The sequence below is a fragment of the Bos javanicus genome, chromosome 13 (genome assembly GCF_032452875.1).
Source record: "Bos javanicus breed banteng chromosome 13, ARS-OSU_banteng_1.0, whole genome shotgun sequence".
NCBI lineage: Eukaryota > Metazoa > Chordata > Mammalia > Artiodactyla > Bovidae > Bos > Bos javanicus.
In genome coordinates this window covers 5,318,909-5,335,795 of record NC_083880.1, presented here as the reverse complement: position 1 = coordinate 5,335,795, position 16,887 = coordinate 5,318,909, and positions in this window count along the sequence as shown.

Genomic DNA, 16,887 nt, shown 5'->3' with positions numbered 1-16,887 from the left:
GAGAATTCCAGTGGGTCACCAGCCACTTTCTGAGCTCTGGTATTCACCTCTCTGGCTGAATGGAAGGAACCTTCTTTTTTGTCATGTGTGCATGTGTATGTATGTGCTTGTGTGCAGATGTGCATGGAGGCTTCCCTGGCAGTCTAACAGTAAAGAATCCTCCTGCCAATGCAGGAGGTTCGATCCTTGGATTGGGAAGATCCCATATGCTGTGGAGCAAATAAGCCCACATGCCATGACTACTGAGCCTGCACTCTGCAACAAGAAAAGCCATCATCGTGAGAAGCCCGCGTACTGCAACTCGAAAGTAACCCTCACTTGAGCAACTACAGAAAGCCCAGGTGCACCACCGAAGACCCAGCACAACCACAAATAAATAAATAAATAATTTAACAAAAGAGGCGTGTGAAATGCATTTCCCTGTTTTAATCGGTCTACATTTCCCTCTTACTATGATGCAGAGGAAGGTGGAAGAGCAAATTTTGAGATGTCTGCTTAAAGATTCAAATGAAGTTGTAAGAAGGTAGCTATACATATGACCTGGAACTCAGGTCTCGGCTGGAGATATGAATTTAGAACCCAGTATATACATCCTGCCCCCAAATAGTGGAGCTAGCTCTTGAGCTTTGCCATGTGCCTGCCGTTTATACATTTTATCCTGTTCATAGACTCTGTGGGCCAGTACTGGAGGAGGCACAGTGAGCACAGGTCCTCTCTGCCCCTGATATCTGGGACCTCAGCTGGAAGTGATGAAATGGCTGGGGCCAGAACAGCAGGACTGCAGCATCCACTTCCAAGCTGGCTTCCCTCTCGCATCTCATGCCTGGGCGGAAGGGTAGACTCAGCTGGCAATGTCGACCAGAACGCCAACATGTAGACTCTCCAGTATGGTGGTCTCAGGATATTTCCAATGTGACCATGCAAGGCTCTAGGAGTAAGCATTTCCATTGAACGAGGTCATGTCCTTTGTTGACATAGCCTTTGAAGTCACACAGCATCACTTCTGTCGGACTCCAAGGACCACTGGAGTTCAAGCAAGTAGCCATTGACCCTATCTCACACTAAATGGAGTAACAGAGAATTTAGGGTTATGCTTAAAACTGCCACATCTTACTCATCATCTGTCTCCTGGGTGGAAAGAAAGCTCTGTGATCCAGGGATTTTTGTTCCCTTTTTTAAACTACTGTATCCCCAGTACCTAGAAATAGGAATATTTGTTAAATGAATGAATAGGGATATAAAACCATGGAAACAGATGAGATCACTTAGGAAGAAAGTACCAGAAAGTACTAGAGGGTTACAGAGCTCAACACTGAGCCCCTGGGGACATGCTAACATCTGGGGTCTGACAGAGGAAGAGGAAGAGACAGAGCTCTTTCCTATGGATTCCCTTAAGCCCTGAAAATCGGTCAAGGGGACATGTCTTTCTAGAACATTTGCTTCAGTCTCTGGATCACGTAGTATCTGGTTTTCTGGAATTCTCTGTCCTCGTGGCCTCTAGCTCACCTCTTCATGAGGACAGGGCAAGCGAGGACTTGTCCACCTCTAGGCCCCAGGGTTGGCCATAGGGTAACTGGGGTTGGACTGGGATGGACGGAGTTGAATGTATGGGCTAAGGAGACCACGCATGAGCAAGGAGGCCCCTGTTTTGTGCTGCGAGATAAAGACAGGGTTCTGGAGAAAGGATGTGGGCTATGGCCAGGAGCCTAGGAGCCAGGGACCACCTTGCCTCAACCCCCACGTTCCCTGGGGCAGGCCTCCCAGGGACCAAGCATTCAAAATTTGAGCCTGGCCTTACAGGCTGCTACAAAGTCATACTTGTCAAGGTAGAATACTAGAATATATTTTATTTAGCGATTTGTTAGCTGGACTTACAACTTTTCATATTTAAACACATAATTCTCAGGTTGCCACTTGTACAACTGTCCTGGGCTGTATAACTCTTCAGGTTGGGCTTGGTTCAATGGAGGGTCTGGAGTAGAAGGGTTGGTTGTGCTACTTCCAGAAGACAGAATATCTCAGACTCAACTCCAGTTCAAACACTCACAGCACTTGCAATTAAAATTTGCTAAAATTAGATTAGGTTGCCACCCAGGGAACTGTAAGAATGCCCTAATGAAATCACGACCTAAACGTCCAGGCTTCTCCCAGATATGATTAACAAAGATCAGGAATGTAGAACACTTTTCCCATTTAATTAAGAATTTTATGAAGTAGGAGTCCTCATTTAAGCAACTAAGTATACATGTCAATCCTTGCATTTAAGTGCGTGTACATTTTGTTTTAAAATCCCCAAATCCAGCATTTATGAAAACCTTAGGCTGCATTATATGATACGAGAGGTGGGCTGATCAGGGACCCCTTTGCCCACGTGTGTCTGAATAAGCCAGGTTTACTTTCAAACATGCTTTCAGCTGTAACTGACTGAATGGGTCCTGTCAGCCTAGCTAATTAAATTTAGGGGGCAAATGGTCTCTGCCTAGGAACTACTGTGCCATGCATGACCTCTTTGATCCGATTCCTACCACAATTTAATATTTTATTATGGAAATTTTCAAGTATACACAAACACAGATTGTACAGTGAAATTCATGTATGTATCTCTCACCCAGTTCAACAATTATCAACATTCTTTTCAATTTTTAGTTTGGTAGTAATTCTACACTTCCATAATTCTCAAACTGAATCCTCTTCCTGATTGAAGGCAATAAGTTTTTTCTCATTTTGGAACTGCTTTTCCATTCAGTTCAGTTTAGTTGCTCAGTTGTGTCTTGACTCTTTGTGACCCCATGGACTGCAGCACATCAAGCCTCCCTGTCCATCACCAACTCCTGGAGTTTATTCAAACTCAAGTCCGTTGAGTCAGTGATGCCATCCAACCATCTCATCCTCTGTCGTCCCCTTCTCCTCCCACCTTCAATCTTTCCCAGCATCAGGGTCTTTTCCAATTAGTCAGTTCTTCACATCAGGTGGCCAGAGTACTGGAGTTTCAGCTTCAGCACCAGTCCTTCAAATGAATATTCAGAACTGATTTTCTTTAGGATGAACTGATCCCCTTGCTGCCCAAGGATTTCTCAAGAATCTTCTCCAACACCACAGTTCAGAAGCATCAATTCTTCAGTGCTCAGCTTTCTTTTTAGTCCAACTCTCATATCCATACATGACTACTGGAAAAAACCACACCTTTGACTAGATGGACCTTTGTCAGCAAAGTAATGTCTCTGCTTTTTAATATGCTGTCGAGGTTGGTCATAACTTTTCTTCCAAGGAGCAAGAGTATTTTAATTTCATGGCTGCAGTCACAATCTGCAGTAATTTAGAAGCCCCCAAAATAAAGTCTGTCACTGTTTCCACTGTTTCCCCATTTTTTGCCATGAAGTGATGGGACCAGATGCCATGATTGATTTTCGTCTTCTGAATGTTGAGCTTTAAGCCAACGTTTTCATTCTCCTCTTTCACTTTCACCAAGAGGCTCTTAAGTTCTTCTTCACTTTCTGCCATAAGGGTGGTGTTATCTGCATATCTGCTGCTGCTGCTGCTAAATCGCTTCAGTCACATCCGACTCTGTACGACCCCATAGATGGCAGCCCACCAGGTTTCCCCATCCCTGGGATTCTCCAGGCAAGAACACTGGAGTGGGTTGCCATTTCCTTCTCCAATGCATGAAAGCAAAAAGTGAAAGTGAAGTCGCTCAGTCATGTCCGACTCTTCCCGACCCCATAGACTGCAGCCTACCAGACTCCGCAATCCCTGGGATTTTCCAGGCAAGAGTACTGGAGTGGGTTGCCATTGCCTTCTCAGCTGCATATCTGAGGTTATTGATATTTCTCCCAGCATTCATGATTCCAGCTTGTGTTTCATCCAGCCCAGCGTTTCTCATGATGTACTCTGCATATAAGTTAAATGAGCAGGGTGACAATATACAGCCTTGACATACTCCTTTTCCTATTTGGAACCAGCCTGTTGTTCCATGTCCAGTTGTAACTGTTGCTTCCTGACCTGCATACAGGTTTCTCAAGAGGCAGGTCAGATGGTCTGGTATTCCCATCTCTTTCAGAATTTTCTACAGTTTGTTGTGATCCACACAGTCAAAGGCTTTGGCATAGTCAATAAAGCAGATGTTTTTACTTTACTTCTTTATTTTTCTTTATCTTAACACCTGTGTGATTCGTCCTTCTTTGTAGCCCCAGAATGATGGGGCCTGGGACCAGGGCAGAAATGAATGCCTTCATTCCAGTTAGGGGTTTTCACAGAATTCTTGTTTGGCTACTAGTCTCTCCTGATTATTGTGCAAATGTTCCCATTGTTAACCAGAAAGGAAAAATGCTTCCAGGAAGAAATTGGAACGATGACATCAATTTAACACTGCCTTTGGGGGTTAGCACAAAATGACAGGACAGCAGGAAGCAGTAGAAAGAGCTCCCCCTGACAAGAGAATCTACATGATTCTGAGAGTGGCTCCCAATCAGGCGTGGCACTGACAAGGCCCTGATAATGACCTGTGAAAGACCGCTTTCTGGTTGCACTTGGTAATTTGTTTCTCTAACCAGGGCGTCTTAGCAGGAGTTTAAGAAGACGGCACAGCTCCTTGTAAATGGCAGGCACATGGCAAAGCCTGAGAACTAGCTCCTTTTATTTTTTTAGGCTGCAAGAAGCCACGTGTGCTGCCTCTCCTTGTCCACTGGCTGGTTGGAGATCAGGGGTCTGGCCGCAGTCGCCCAGGTTCCCACTTGCCCTCATCATGGGACGGGGGGCCTGTGGCCTCTTCAGGGGGTCTCTGCCCCTCTCTCTCCCTCAACTGTTGTGAAGTGCTCTTGTGTTGTGAGAGGCTAGGGCGGTTCTCACCCCACCACCTTTCCTGATGAATGTGGGCATGGGGTGGGACGGGAATGGGATGGATTGCCTGAGCTCAAGGGTGAAAGCTGGAAGGCAGGGAGCAAGGGGGTACTGCCATTGAGGAAAGACATAGAAAAGAGAGGGACATGCGCAAGCCAGAAGGGTCTCAGACTTTCCAGATGAGGCTGACTTCAGGAAACTCGACACCATCAGAGGCTCCAGGTATTCTGGGGCTACCCCGAGCCAGACTGGGTTCTTTCTTTCTTTTTAAATTTATTCTTATTGGAGTGTAGCTGCTTGACAGTGTTGTCTCCGTGTCCTCTGCAGAACAAAGTGAATCCGCTCTACGTCTACGTATGTCTCCTCTTTTCTGGATCTCCTTTCCATTTAGGTCACTACAGAGCACCGAGCAGAGTTCCCCGTGCCTTACAGTAGGTTCTCATTAGCTATCTATTTTATGCATACTTTGTACAGACTTGGTTCTTTCTGGTGCAGGACACATCCTTTCAGTGCCTCCAGGGCCCGAGGGCAATGCTTGACAAAGATGAGTCAAGGCAGGCCGGTTTCTTGTCTCCCTCTCATCCTCAGATGGCTGCTGGGTCCGCCCTGCACTCTGGGCTCTATTTGGAGGCCCCGAAGCTGAAGAGCCTCTGAGCAAAAGCCCTGGGGAGGCCATTCACAGAACTCTAATGGACGGCTTGGCAAGCCTCAAAGGCTCCTTGGGGAGCATGGGAGGCGGGCCAGGGAGGGTCCCAGAGCTTCCTGGCTTGTCAAGATTCAGTAGCACTGCTTCCCTTCCTCCTCCTTCCAAAGACTTGGCCTCTAGAGGAAGCTCTACATCAGTCTCTCCCTCCCTCCCTCCCATTCCTTTCCTGACTAATCTTGCTGCACCTTCCTGTTTCTAGTCACTTTCCTGCTCATTTCTGAAGCCGTCAGGAGTTGGAGGCCAAGGTCACGTGTAGATGGAAGATTTGGTTTTCTCCATCTGATAACTGTCTGCCTGGAAAGGAGGGAGTTTCTCTGCCATTACAGGGAAGAGCTCCGTTCATTTCCTTCCTGACTTCGGAACTTGGTCTGAATAAACACTGAAGAACGGCAATAAAACCCACCACAGACACCCGAAATCCACCCCAAATTAAGAGTTCTCTGCACATTTGGTCAGTCTGGACACGGGAATCTTACCAGAAATGGCTGCAGTCAACTCTTTGGTTTCTCAGGAGCTGTCTGTAGAGGGAAGCATGTTGCTCCTGAGTGTGAGGAGGGGAGGAAAGGGGGATGGGAACCTTTCACCTTGCGTTGCTGGGCAGAAGTTTGCCCAGGAGATGCTCATGTTCAGCCCAGGCTTCTGATTGGTGGATGGCAGCCAATCTCTGGGAAGCCCCCAGGGCCTGAGGCACCCATTCACATTGGATGCTCCCTCCAAACCAAACTGGACCTACAGTCACGGGGCTTTTCCTAAGGGGAAGACTGATTTTTCTAGGGCATGAATTGCTTCTTTCTGAATTTTTGATAAACTCATGTGGCAAATAAATCTGACATTCGGGGAAGGCATGCAATTCTCCCCCAGATTTATAGCAACTCTTTTAGCAACTGAGGCTCTGGCTGGTAACTAACAGTAATCAAGCATAATTCCTCAGTGGGGAACACAGGATCTAGGATACTCCACCAGTGAAAACTTTCCGTACTGCGGGAGAGGAACAGAGAGAGAGCAGGAATGCTGGTGAGGGAGGGCTTCCTCAGAGAGGAAAGGAATGGAAGCAGAATCAAGGGCATTGCCTTATTTCCCAAAAGACCAGAGAGGAAAGAGCGGACTGACAAATACACGTGTGAGGTGACAAAGCAGTGTTACAAAGGCCACACCGAGCACTTGTTCACTAAGGCCACGAGACAGAGCAGATTAAGCAGGTTCTCGCCACACAGGCCTTAGGAAAGCAGGTGATACAGCCAGCCCGTCAGCTGTTGGGCTCTTCCTAAACCTTTCCACCTGCTGATTCTCCCGGGTGGCCCCCGGTCAGGAACTCTCTAGGAGACATGGAAGTGAGCAGCTCCCAGGAGAGAAGTTACATGACGTTTCCTGCTCACCTGAGACCCCATGCTTCCTCTCTGCTCCTGCCACGCCCCACTATTTATATCCCCCCAGGACTGGCTGAGCTGTGATATCCCAGTCCAATCCCTCTTCCCTTCCTGACCCTCTGAGGGCCAACACTGCCTGTCTTCATTCCTGGGCGAAGCTCTTGGACCAGCACAGGTTTCCTGGGGTGTTGCTGTTAATGATGATGAAGACATTCGAAAGGGGATTTCCTTGGCGGTCCAGTGGTTAACTTCACCTTCCACTGCAGTGGGTGCAAGATCGAGCTAAGATCCCACATTCCTTGTAGCCAAAAAACCAAAACATAAAACAGAAGTAATATTGTAACCTTCAATAAAGATCTTAAACATGGTCCACCCACATCCATATTTTTAAAAAAAACCTTAAAAAAAAAACCAAAAAAAAAAAACAACCACACAGAAGGGAAAGGCTCCTTCCCACCCACCTCCACAGCTCTTTCTTGTTTTCCCAAGGCCTGGCTTTTGAGTACAACTGCACAGCAATGCCAAGGGCAGGTATACAAGAGCAGAAGGGATGCTGTAAGTGACAAGACAAATCTGACACTGAGGTGTCTGCTAGCTCCAGGTGAAGACTCCAGGGTGAGGAGCTGGAGCTAGCGGGCAAGAAGTGGTCTGGGGAGAAGACACAGTTGTGCCTGGGGGACTGGGCACCTCTTGGTAGAACAACCAACTAGTTACCTGGGGAGGAGACCTGCTAAGGGAATGTTTTGGCAGTTTAAGGGCACGAAAGGGATTCCTTCTTCTCTCCCCTATGAAATAATCATGTTCACTAGTGCCTTTTGCTCAAGTGGAGTCTCTGTGGACAACTTCAGCAGGAACTGAGTCTGGGGCCAAGTTAGAAGCAGCACTGTATGCTCGTGTGGGCCCCTCCCACATTCCAGGCACATGTGCTCACTGCCTGATGGCATAAATGGTCCAATTAAATGAAACTGGGTCATTTGTAGAGACATGGATGGACACAGAGTGTCCTGTCCTACAGAGTGAAGTAAGTTAGAAAAACAAACATCCTACACTAATGCATATATGTGGGATCTAGAAAAATTATATAGAAGACCTTACTGACAAAGCAGAAATACAGACACGGATGATAAACGTATGGACACCGAGGGGGAAAGGCGGGGGGTGCAATTGGGGTTGACACACACATGCACTATCAATGCTATGCCGTGCCGTGCCCAACTGTGTCTGACTCTTTGCAACCCCACGGACTGTAGCCCGCCAGGCTCCCCGGTCCATGAGATTTCCCAGGTGAGAATACTGGAGTGGGTTGCCATTTCCTCCTCCAGGGAATCTTCCCCATAGGCATCAAACTCTTGTCTCCTGCACTGGCAGGCAGATTCTTTACTGCCGCACCACCTGGGAATCCAAAGCAACTACACTCCAGTAAAACTTAATTTTAAAAATTTACTAAAAAAATTTTTAAAAGGAAACGTGAACATAAATAAATGGTCTGATTAGCCACCCCTACTTACTCACAGCCTCCGCCACGTGCCTTTGCTGCACTTCTCAGTAAAGAGATGGAGCCTAAATCCCCCTACCCCCCGTATTGGGGGTCTTCTGACCTATTCTGGCTGCTGCTGCTGCTAAGTCGCTTCAGTCGTGTCCGACTCTGTGCGACCCCATAGACAAATGATGATATGCAAATTCTGAACCCAAGCCTTGAGAGGCCCCCCGTTTCCTCCTGCATCAGCAGGTGACTTTCCTGGCCTCGGTCATCACCATGGGACCAAACCCAGGCTAGCTTGCTGGAGGACAGACAGAGCAAAGCTGCCCAGCCGAAGGTGGCCAGCCCTCACACGTGAGGCCGTCAGTGTGCAGAGCTGCCCAGACTGCCCGCATAGCTCCAAAACTTGGGAGCACAGATGGATTTCTGTGGTATTGTAAGTATGCCATTCTAGGGGGTCGGGTCAGAGGTACGAAGAAATGAACAGAGAGCAACAGCTACAGGACAGGCTGGACAGGAGTTTCCCCTAGGACCAGGGAGTGGATCTCCCGATCCACTGGGCCTGGAGTGGAGATCAGCCTGAGCCTGGAGGCTGGGAGAGGATATGTCAGCCCGAGTGGCCAGCATACTCCTGAAGGAGGTGGAATGTTCCAGAGAAAGGGCTGAGAACTGGAATCCCAAACGAGGGCAGGCACTGACACCAGTTAATGGTGATCTGAACTTAAACAAGTGGCATGGTCCGTGAGCCAGACATTGATGAAAGAGCTGGGTCTCTAAAGTTTGGGGCACAGGTTAGAGGGCTGGGGTACAGGGAGATTGACACGAGTGAGCCCAACGGGCAGAGGTCAGGGTCAAGAGGTCAGGGAATCAGAGACTGGGCCTTCTGAAAGCCCGCATTTATTTCATACACTAACGCCACCAACAGTGGTTTGGTTGCATTTGGGGTTCACTGCAGCACCCATGGTTTCAGAACATAAGCATCAGACCGATTTCAGGGCATGTGTGATGCCGGAGTCCCCAGCAGGGAACAGAGTGCAGAAGCTAGACGTGCACGTGTGTAAAAGTTTTAGCACAACTTATCTACACCAGGGGTTCTCAACCTTTCATGGGCGTCAGAGTCACTCATTCATGCTGTCAGCTTTGCAAAGAAGTGACTGGCCCCTAAAAGAGAATCTCTGGGGGTGAGGCTCCTGAAGTAATATTTTGTAAAACAGAGAATACAGAAGAAAGGGATCAGAAATGAACTTCTGGGAAACCAGGGCCTAGCACTGATCCTGCAGATGGGTGTATAGTGGTGGGGGGGCGGTGGAGTGCCACCCTCGGGGGACACGACTCAGCTGCCAGGGCTCCTGACACACCTGTGTTTACCCGAGTGAAAACAATCAGCCATTGAAACAGTCCCTGTAATAGTCACATCACTCATAATAAAGGTCAAACCTGCTCTCAACACACAGCAAATAATGTCAAAGCTAAAACCCATTTTAATTCCCAAATATTTGGAGAAGGGGTTATGTCCAAAATTGTCTAAGACTCTTAGCCAAGAAAAGAGCTTACTTTGACTCTAGCAGAACTAGGAAAGGGGGCTATTCTTTTACCTGCAAAACAGACTCCTCCTGGAAAATGTCTTCAAAAGGTCTTTCAAAAACTTACCAAGTACTCTCACACCCAGCTTTTCCAGGGTACTTTTCTGAAGAATCCTAGATAATTTCCTAGCACAGAAGCCACTGATACACTAGAATCCATCTATCTCATTTGCCTCTCATTACCATCACAGAATTTAAATAATTATTAAAAATTCAGTTACAATATGAGAATTTCACAACAACACAGCTCCTTGTAACTTTATATACTCCTAGTCACTGGATATTTTAAAGGATAGCAACAAAATGACTTTAATTTTCAGCACTGACAACTTATTAAAAGTGTGTGCAAACTGGTTTTCATACAAGCGTACATAAGAGGAAAATGCATGGGTTTCATTTGTGGCCTTTTATATTTGGTTTCACATAATACTATAATGATGCTTCCTGTTTGCCAGGTACTGTCATAAGCTCTTTAGAAATATTAATTTATTTAATCATCAACATAACTTTGTGAGGAAGCAGTTATTACTGCCTTAAGAGAACTGAGGCTCAGAGAGGTTAAGTAACTTGCCTGAAGCCACATGCAATTAGAGCTTCAAATCCAGGTAGTCTTCCTGCAGCCTGTTATGAACCAGCACTCTAAGTGGACTCTCTTGTTTTTCTTCTTCCTAAAAAGTCCTGAGTGTTCACTGGGAGGACTAATGTTGAAGCTGAAACTCCAATACTTTGGCCACCTGATGTGAAGAGCTGACTCACTGGAAAAGACCCTGATGCTGGGAAAGACTGAAGGCAGGAGAAGGGGACGACAGAGGATGAGATGGTTGGATGGCATCACCAACTCGATGGAAATGAGTGTGAGTAAATTCCAGGAGTTGGTGATGGACAGGGAGGCCTGGTGTGCTGCAGTCCATGGGGTTGCAAAGAGTTGGACATGACTGAGCGACTGAACTGAACTGAAAAGAATCTTAGAATCAAGGATGGGTACCTATAAACCATCTATAGAGGATGGTAGAATAAAAGCTGTTTTCTTTCCCTCTCCATAAAGGTAAATATAAGACAAGAGGCTTCACTCCAGTCTCACAAGCCCACTTCTGCCTGGATGTTGCAGCCACTGGACCCTGACTGTCTCTCCTCTGTTCCTCTGGAATCCTCATCCTCCTCTCCATTCCCCAGCCTTCTTTGATCTTTGCATGCATTACTCATAGGTCCACCCTCTCCTCCTGCCTCTAATCTGATCCAGGCTGGCCTTCCTTAAGTTCAGAAAAATGGTTTTAAAACAAGAAACTGCTGCCTTATCTATCTCAAATATCTTCAGTGTCACTGCTTTATTCTGCAGATGAAAGCCAGTAATTCAGCCAAACGTGTAAGTGCTCCCCGTGCCTGCCCAGTTCATTATCCTGTACCACAGCTGGCACACAGGAGGCGCTCTTGTTCTCTCATAGGTGCCCTTTATGTGAGCTGTATTAAGCTGTTTCCAATACTATCCCTCTGCTCTCTCTTCTGGAATTCCCTTCGTCCCTATCTGTGTGTGTGTGTGCTAAGTCACTTCAGTTGTGTCCCACTCTGTGACCCTATGGATGGTAGCCCACCAGACTCTTCTGTCCATGGAATTCTCCAGGCAAGAATATTGGGTTGCCATTTCCTCCTCCAGGGAAATCTTCCCAACCCAGGATCAAACCCGCGTCTCATGTCTCTTGCATTAACAGGGTTCTTTACCATCAGCACCACATGGAAAGCCCCAATCCTTATTCCTTCCCTTCTAATTTGTGTCATGAGTCTTCACTAGATGATTCTAACACATCCTTCAAAGTCCAGCTCAGCATCGCTTTTTCTTCTACCAGAGGTAGGTGGGAGCTACTCAAAGTGTGATCTGCAGACAAGGCTGTCAGTCAGCATCGTGTGCATGCTCCCAGGAGAGGCAGTTTCCGAGGCTCCACTCAATAGCCACCGTATCAGCACTTCTGTGGGTGGAGGCAGCCGTGCACAATGCTTGGCGCTAACAGGAGGGCAGCACTGCACTGAACCAGAAGCCGCTGAAAGCACTTGTTTCCTAGCACCTTATGCCTGGGATGAAGCCAAGGATCCATGAATGGTCAATGAATGAATGAACGTTGAGTTAACCCCCCGAATGATTCATTAAACCTATCTTTCCTGGGAAGCTGCTGCTGCTGCTGCTGCTAAGTCACTTCAGTCGTGTCCGACTCTGTGCGACCCCATAGACGGCAGCCCACCAGGCTCCCCCGTCCCTGGGATTCTCCAGGCAAGAACACTGGAGTGGGTTGCCATTTCCTTCTCCAGTGCATGAAAGTGAAAAGTGAAAGTGAAGTCGCTCAGTTGAGTCTGACTCTTTGCGACCCCGTGAACTGCAGCCTACCAGGCTCCTCTGTCCATGGGATTTTCCAGGCAAGAGTACTGGAGTGGGGTGCCATTGCCTTCTCCGTCCTGGGAAGCTACAATACTAAAATTCCTTAGTCCACTAATGCCTCCAAATATTCTCAGAATTGAAATTTTTCTTGAGTTTTGAACTGGATAAGGCTCAGGTGTTCTGAGTGTTTCTGCACTACTGGACAAGGTGCAGAAAAAAAATTTAAGTTTGGAGCTGGTTAAGGGAAGCACAAAAGTGAAAATTCTCTAAGATGTAAAGAATCTCAGAAGTGTGATTTTATGGATTCTACTATATAGCAGAAGGTGGTACTCTCCATTTCAAGCTTTGAAAGATTATTTGAAGCTTCCTTAAATAGTTATTATCTTCCTTTTGATTACCTTTTGAACATAATAGCTTAGGAAGGAAAATGCAAATTGTACAGACACAGTGAAGACTGCTACATATCAAAATATTATTTTGTACTTTTCTAGTTTCTTGCAAAACAGTCTTTATGCTCTATACTGGTCATGAAGACTTACTGCAACACTTCTTGTTAAAATGAACAAGGCCTTCAATGAGGTAACGCCTCAAATCAGTCAGAATGGCCAATATGCTGGAGAGGGTGTGAAGAAAAGAGAACCCCGCTACACTGCTGGGGGCAATGTAAACTGGTACAGCCACTATGGAAAACAGTGTGGAATTTTCCATAAAAAACTAGTGTTGCCATATGATTTAGCAATTTCACCCTTGAGCAAGTATCTGGACAAAACTGTAATAGTAAAATATAAAAGAAAGATAATTCAAAAATATACTATATTCATAGCAGTATTTGCAATAGCAAAGACAAGGAAGCAGCCTAACTGTCCATCAACAGACGAGTGGATAGAGATGTGGTGTACACACAGTGAAATACTACTCAGCCATAAAAAAGAATGAAATGATGCCACTGGAAGCAACACAGATGGACCTAGAGATTATCATACCAAATCAAGTCTGAAGGAGAATACCATGTGATAAGGCTTACATGTGGAATCTAAAACACAACGTAAGTGAACTTCTCTCTGAAACAGAAATAGACTCACAGATAGAGCACAGACTTGTGGTTGCCAAGAGGAAGGGAGTGGGGTAGGATGGATTGGGAGCTTGAGATGATCAGATGCAAACTGCTATACAGAACGAATAAATAACAAGGTCCTGCTGTATAGCACAGGGAATTGTATTCCCCAACACTCTACAGTAAGCCATAATGGAAAAAGAATGTATGTGTTCAGCTCAGTTGCTCAGTTGTGTCCAACTCTTTGTGACCCCATGGACTGCAGCACGCCAGGCCTCCCTGTCCACCACCAACTCCCAGAGTTTAATCAAACTCATGTCCATTGAGTTGGTGATGCCATCCAACCATCTCATACTCTGTCATCCCCTTCTCCTCCTGCCCTCAACCTTTCCCAACATCAGGGAACAGTAGCATCTGCTGGTACAACTGCTGTCCAATGGACATTTACGTAAACAGGCAAATAGAAAACTACCATTATAAGGACATTTAAGATCTGCATAAATATCTGCATAAAATATCAGGGTCTTTTCATATGAGTCAGCTCGTCACATCAGGTGGCCAAAGTATTGGAGTTTCAGCTTCAGCATCAGTCCTTCCAATGAATATTCAGGACTGATTTCCTTTAGGATGGATTGGTTGGATCTCCTTTCTGTCCAAGGGACTCTCAAGTCTTCTCCAACACCACAGTTCAAAAGCATCAATTCTTCAGTGCTCAGCTAGCTTTATAGTCCAACTGTCACATCCATACATGACTACTGGAAAAACCATCACTTTGACTAGACAGACCTTTATTGGCAAAGTAATGTCTTTGCTTTTTAATATGCTGTCTAGGTTGGTTCTAACTTTTCTTCCAAGGAGCGTCTTTTAATTTCATGGCTGCAGTCACCATCTGCAGTGATTTTGGAGCTCCCCAAAATAAAGTCTGCCACTGTTTCTATTATTTCCCCAACTATTTGCCATGAAGTGATGGGGCCAGATGCCATGATCTTAAGTCTTCTGAATGTTGAGCTTTAAGCCAACTTTTCACTCTTTCACTTTCATCAAGAGGCTTTTCAGTTCCTCTTCACTTTCTGCCATAAGGGTGGTGTCATCTGCATATCTGAGGTGATTGATATTTCTCCTGGCAATCTTGATTCCAGCTTGTGCTTCATCCAGTCCAGTGTTTCTCATGATGTACTCTGCATATAAGTTAAATAAGCAGGGTGACAATATACAGCCTTGATGTACCCCTTTCCCGATTTGGAACCAGTCTATTGTTCCATGTCCAGTTCTAATTGTTGCTTCCTGACTTGCATACAGATTTCTCAGGAGGCAGGTCAGGTGGTCTGGTATTCCCATCTCTTTAAGTACTTTCCACTTTGTTGTGAACCACACAGTCGAAGGCTTTGGCATAGTCAATAAAGGAGAAGTAGATGTTTTTCTGGAATTCTGCTGCTTTATTGATGATTCAGTGGATGTTGGCAATTTGATCTCTGGTTCCTCTGCCTTTTCTAAATCCAGCTTGAACATCTGGAAATTCACGGTTCACATACTGTTGAAGCCTGGCTTGGAGAATTTTGAGCAATACTTTGCTAGCATGTGAGATGAGTGCAATCATGCAGTAGTTTGAGCATTCTTTGGCATTTGTATATTTACATATATAGGCGATGGCACCCCACTCCAGTACTCTTGCCTGGAAAATCCCATGGACGGAGGAGCCTGGTGGGCTGCCGTCTATGGGGTCGCACAGAGTCGGACAGGACTTAAGTGACTTAGCAGCAGCAGCAGCATATGTGTATATATATACACACACATATGTGTGTGTGACTGTAGCTGTACAGCAAAAGCTAATAACACTGTAGATCAACTATACTTCAATAAGTTAAAAAGTACAAAATTAAATTAACAAGCCCACTAGTATGACTTTAAAAAATTTTCCAGGTATAGTTTCCTTCTTCTAAAAATAAACTGATGTGAAAGAGATGGTCTACTGAATACAAACTGTTCATCAAAGTCATAAAAACAAAAAAAATACACCTCCATTTTGAAACAATTTCTGTACTGCTGCTGCATGAAGTGAAAAAATCATCCCTGCCATCTAAAGCACAGCCCCTCGTCTTACAACTCAGCTTGGTTACTACTGGAGTTAGTGGGAACAAACCAACGATTCAGGGGTAGCAGTTTAACAGGAAACGTTAACTATATCCTATACACAAAGTATGGATTTGACAAAGTAAATGGTGGGTTTTCTGTTTAACTATCTCTCTTGATATTTGGCTTTTCAGATGGCCAAGTATAAAACAGTAGCATCTGCTGGTACAACTGCTGTCCAATGGACATTTAAGTAAACAGGCAAATAGAAAACTACCATTATAAGGACATTTAAGATCTGCATAAATAGGAATGGTACCTTCCCCACCGCTCCCACTCAAAAAGGCCGAGATGAAACAACAGAGGGGGTGCCTACGTTAGGCAAACGCACCCAGACTCTTCAGTGACTCACCTACAGATGCTACCGTCATATACTGCGTGGTGTGTGTGTGTGACCAAGGCAACCATTGTCTTCCTCACAAATAATTTCTTTACACTTACCGAACTGTATCTTGGTTGAGAGACTTTTCTCACCAGCCCTTAGGGTAGTTATAGAAATAAACAAAGTGATTCTATTGTGGAAATTTCCCCCTGGTTTTAGTTTTGTCAGATGATCTTTTCTTAAAAAAATGGAGGATAACATGAAGTTTTGAGCAAAGAAAGTAGCTAACCAATAAATGTAAATGGCTTAGAAAATATGCTGAAACGTATTGATTAGAAATCAAAAAATACACTCATCTTCTACTGCAGCACCTCAAAGGCACACAAAGCCCTCTCTAATCAAGATACTGCAGGCTCTCAGAGTCACTTGCTTGTTTTGGCCTCTAAGTTTCATGCTACTTACTTCCTCAGGAGTAATTTTTCTCCTTCCTGTTCTGTGTTTTTGTTTTTTCCTCCTCAACGTTAAGTCTATGGCTTTTGTAGGGAAGTCAGAGTCATTGGGAAGAAAGTGTAATTTCAGTGAAGTGTTGATTCTGAGTACCAAAAATAAAGGAGGATCATTTTGAATTGTCTTGGGATATTGAAAACAAACACATGTGGGTTAAGCTTAAAGAGCGCCAGAGAGGACATAAAGGCTAAGACTCTGCTGGATTAAAGACCTTTGCAATTCAGGTGGTAATTAAGCTGATGAGAATGGGTATTTCCAGTTCTCTTATTCTATGGAATAATTCCAAAATTTCTTTGAGCAGGTATGTTATAGAAACTGAACTAAGGGTAGATGAAGTAGTTAAGCAAATGCACAGGGCTTTACAATAAACTCTAGTATATAAGTAACAAAGTTATAGTGAAAAAAAATGCATGTATATAGTTATGTGTGTATATAAATGTACTTGATATAGGGAAATATAATGGAAAACCAGTTGAAGACATAAAATTATATTCATCACTGTCATGTCACACTGATCTTTATTCCTAGTGTAAGCTA